Source organism: Sinocyclocheilus anshuiensis, unplaced genomic scaffold, assembly GCF_001515605.1.
Source record: "Sinocyclocheilus anshuiensis isolate Anshui unplaced genomic scaffold, SAMN03320099.WGS_v1.1 scaffold579, whole genome shotgun sequence".
Taxonomy (NCBI): Eukaryota; Metazoa; Chordata; class Actinopteri; order Cypriniformes; family Cyprinidae; genus Sinocyclocheilus; species Sinocyclocheilus anshuiensis.
In genome coordinates this window covers 969,307-973,404 of record NW_015551075.1, presented here as the reverse complement: position 1 = coordinate 973,404, position 4,098 = coordinate 969,307, and the positions used below count along the sequence as shown (strand labels likewise).

General features: G+C 37.0%; 1 protein-coding gene across 3 annotated transcripts in view; it reads right to left on the bottom strand.

Annotated features, from left to right (window-relative positions):
* The window catches only part of LOC107662260 (AN1-type zinc finger protein 6-like), an 82,453-nt gene that overhangs the window by 16,112 nt on the left and 62,243 nt on the right, over positions 1 to 4,098 (bottom strand). Inside the window, exon 1 of one of the 3 annotated variants that reach the window (XM_016452213.1) lies at positions 3,842 to 4,014. The exons of 1 other annotated variant lie outside the window; for it this stretch is intronic. The gene's annotated coding sequence lies outside the window, so the exon portion shown is untranslated. Of the gene's footprint in view, positions 1 to 2,705; positions 2,803 to 3,841; positions 4,015 to 4,098 lie in introns of those variants that run through there. One more of the 3 variants, XM_016452212.1, reaches the window with a different exon arrangement.

Genomic DNA, 4,098 nt, shown 5'->3' with positions numbered 1-4,098 from the left:
AACGATATAATTTTTCATATCATTCGGTATCGATAATTATTGACATTTTTTATAACCTTTTTTTAAAACAAAGAGCAATAGAATTTTTTTTTTCCATTTAACCACTGTTTTTAAATTAACCCAATTTATTGAATCAAACAACAAATATTTTTTGTTTTAACAGTCAAACACAAAATAAAAATTAAACAAATATCTCATTTCTAATGTTTTATATGCAGATTAAATAGGTCTTAAGGACACTTTTGGCTTGTTTCCCAAGGCCACAGGAGGGCGCAATGAGCAAAACTAGATAAAAAAAAGTTATAAACATAACCGTCATAAGTTATGTAACAAAGGAAATAACCGTCTATAAAAAATGTGCATTACGTCTAAATTAACTCATATAAATCAAATATAATTTCGTAAATTGCATAAACAATTATGAACAAAACAGCATCATGTGTTTATGCATTGCTTAGCCTAATACAAAGAGCCAAATCGCCGATCACACAGATTGCATTTAAAAACATGAGACGCAGTGAATTGAAATCAACCTTCACAAATTCGCGTCACGTTTTCTAAACGTTAAAACTGTTTTAACTTTGCATGACTTTCTTTGCATCACTTGCATGAGACGCGAGTGCAGCAGTCATATTTTTCCGTCTAAAAAATGCGCTGAATTTGCGTTCTGTGTGAATGGCTTTGTTTCGGTTTTAACCTAATCAAGATTAGCTACTATTACTATATTGCTCTAATATTTTGAATGAATAACGCAGCAGCTGCGCGTCTTGTGGGCTAGACTAACAAAACATTAAAATGCAACAACGTCACTTACATCATCATCACCGCATCCTGACACTCCCAGATGCACACCTAACATTTGATTGTACTATTTTTGCATTCAAATACAAATGTTTATTTTAAATTCGACTAATATTCATTTTTTTATTCACAACCTCCTCATCATAGGCAGGCACAGCACTCAATTCAGCATGTGTTCGTGCTCCTGTGTGCTGTCTGCGTCACTCATAGCACGTGCGTATATCGTGCACTATATCGAACATTTTTTCTATCGTTATCGTTACCCGGAGCACGTGCCTATATTGTGCGCCATATCTAACATTTTTTCTATCTTTATCGAAGAAGGTGTACCGTCGATAAATATCGATACCGTTTTATCGCCCAAGCCTAGGTCAAACCGATAATCGCCCAAGCCTAGGTCAAACCGATACTCTCTCAATAATCGCGTATCATTCATTGTCTCCGAGGGAGAATAATTAAGGGGGAATGCTTAATGACAGCCTTAAAGGGGTCCTATTATGCCTTTTCACTTTTTCAACTTTCATGCCAGACTGGGGAGAGAGGTGTTGTAATAATGTAAAATATGTGAAAAATACAACCTAGTATGAGATCCTGTTCTAGTACACCCCCAAAACAAAATCAAGACTTTGTAAAAGAGCATAATAGGACACCTTTAAGGTTCCTTAAGTTGACCCTTAGGATTTTTCTTGTAACCCAAGTTTCACTAAAGCTACCCTTAACCTTATAACTAAGTGATTTCTTAGCTTAAGGGCTTGCATGCAATCGGGCACAGGTATTTAACAATAAATACAGCAGAGAAATGCAGAGTCGACATATAGAGAGCAGAAACAAAGGTACACCAAACACTGCAAAACCTTGTTAGTGGTTTTGCTAAGGCAAACATCATAATTACTACTGCTCAAGCATAAGGTTCGATATGAAAAAACTGCTAAGTTTGAGTATTAAACTTTGGGGTGTAACCACATTTTAAATGATGAGGCTTTACATGTACTTAACAGAGGGAATGGGGAAGTGAACTGAATTTCATTTCCTAAAGTCAGAAACTTATCTCATTCACACCCGGAACTGACATCCGTCTCAGGTGATCCAATCACATTAAATTAAAGCAAGCCAGGTCCAAATTTCTTTGTAATTGGATTATTCAAACACATTCAGAAATGGTCAGAAGCAAATGTGACTACATAACAATAGGTCTGAACTGAATGCATGATGCATATTTATTTCTGTATTACTATTCAACACTCTTCATATATGCAAAGGATCTTTCAACTCAATCACCAGTGTTTTTATTTTAAGAAAAATGCATCAGCCTTTTGGGGAAAAGAAAAAAAACTGCTTTGTGGTACAAATGACTACTTTGACCCATTTGTTTAATTAGGTTGCAGAATCTAAAAAACCATTTGGAAGCGGAAATTGTTAAGTAAAAGCACTTCAGTGCTTTGAATATGACAGGGTAGACAGTGTCATTAACTTATGGGAGAAAATACGATCACAATGGGATAAAGATAAAGAAGTGCTTGTGTGGTAAATGTGTAAACAGTTCCCTTAATAAATAACCAGATCACATCTTCACACAATACAAATACTCTTGTCCTTTAAGCTAACTTCAGTGGCATGTAACTAACTATGGGGTCTCTGTTTAGGACAAAGAAATAGAAGTAAAGTAAACCTACAGTCCTCTTAAATCACAGTGAGTTTGTTTCATTATCAGTTAAACCGACTAACTACAACTAGAACTAGTAGTAGCTGGATCTGAGCACTGGGATAATCAGGTTTCCACGGTAACTTGCACTATTTACACTGTCCTTTGTTTAAGCAATTATATAACAACAATGGCAACACCGACTAAAAGCAGATTTCATAGTAATATGTCGCCTATATATCCATACGTTTGCCTTCCTTACCTGGTTAATGGTTTATAGTGAGCACCTCTCTGTTTAGCTTCTACGTAACGTCGCTAGCTGTTTAAATGCAAGCTGGACATCGTAAAACACATGAGTGATGATGGAAGGGCTTACGTACACGCCCACTGAAGCGCTATTGGTCGCGTCCTGTAAGCCACGCCCACGTACATCACAGTCCGACTCGTTCCCGCGAATCGGTTCATTTGAACACTTCGTTTCAAAGTCATTTCGGCCTGGTTTGTGAAAGAACCGTTTTTGTGAACCGATTTAAAGGATTTGGCTCTAAAGAACGATTCGTTCACAAATCATCGTTATTTCTTTATTGTTGTACACGTGTTTAAATAAAAGAAAGATGAATCAGCAAGTCGTGTGCAAGGTCGTAATAGCGTCCGGGAGCAAGATTGGGGTGCGGTTGGGGTGTAGTAAATAAAGCGGGAATAATTGGCGTTGTATTATAAAAGGAAAAAAGGAAAAAGGGGAAAAGAAAGGAAAAAAAAAAAAAAAAAAGAAAAAATATTATATATATAGATATTTTTTTTGTTTTTGTTTTTGGCTATAGTTCTCAAACTTCCAATCATTATGCGCTCCACACTCCTATCCAGTAGGTGGCGGGAATGCACCATTTAAGTTGGTTTGCCAACCGCCATTAAATTTAAAAGAAGAAGAAGAAGAAGAAGTCGTGTGCAATTTTACGATCATTAATTATTTGCAGCGACTACTCACAATATCAGATTGTTAAAAATTTATTAACATCACATACTTCCCTAAAGATATAAACTTAAGTTTTAACAGCTGGCATATGGTTTTCTATCTAGTAGACAGCGAAGACAGCACAGACATTGTTAACTAAAAGGCAATATAGTACAAATGGACAAAGTAACGTTACTAGTTACTTTTCCATTGTTGACTTTTCCAACTCCCTTAATAATCTCGCTATTAGCCTGCTAACTACACAGCTACCCGTTTTCTAAACTAACGGCTAGTTGCTCCCGCACAAACACATGAATAATTGTTAGGTAAGGGTAGCTTTTGCTAGGAGACCACATTCAACAACAGGTTATGCTCAGGTCAAGTTGGCTTACAGCCGCAGCTGTTTCTCTGATTCGACTGATGATAACGCCCGTTTATAAACTCACCTCCGCACTCCGGACGATTACTATATCGATGTCGCTGGATTAGAAGAGCTTGCTTTATTGGCTTGCACTATTAAAATGTTTGCGAAGTGTGCTCGGCGTTGGCCAGCTTCCCTTCCCCCACCGAGAAACAGCCTGTTTGTTAGTTTTGACACTCCAGCCACCACTTTAACCTAGACTTCACGAAGGGACTTCAATAGTTTTCCGGCGTTGACGTTTTGCCGTATAGACTGTCCCATGTGCCATACATATATATATAT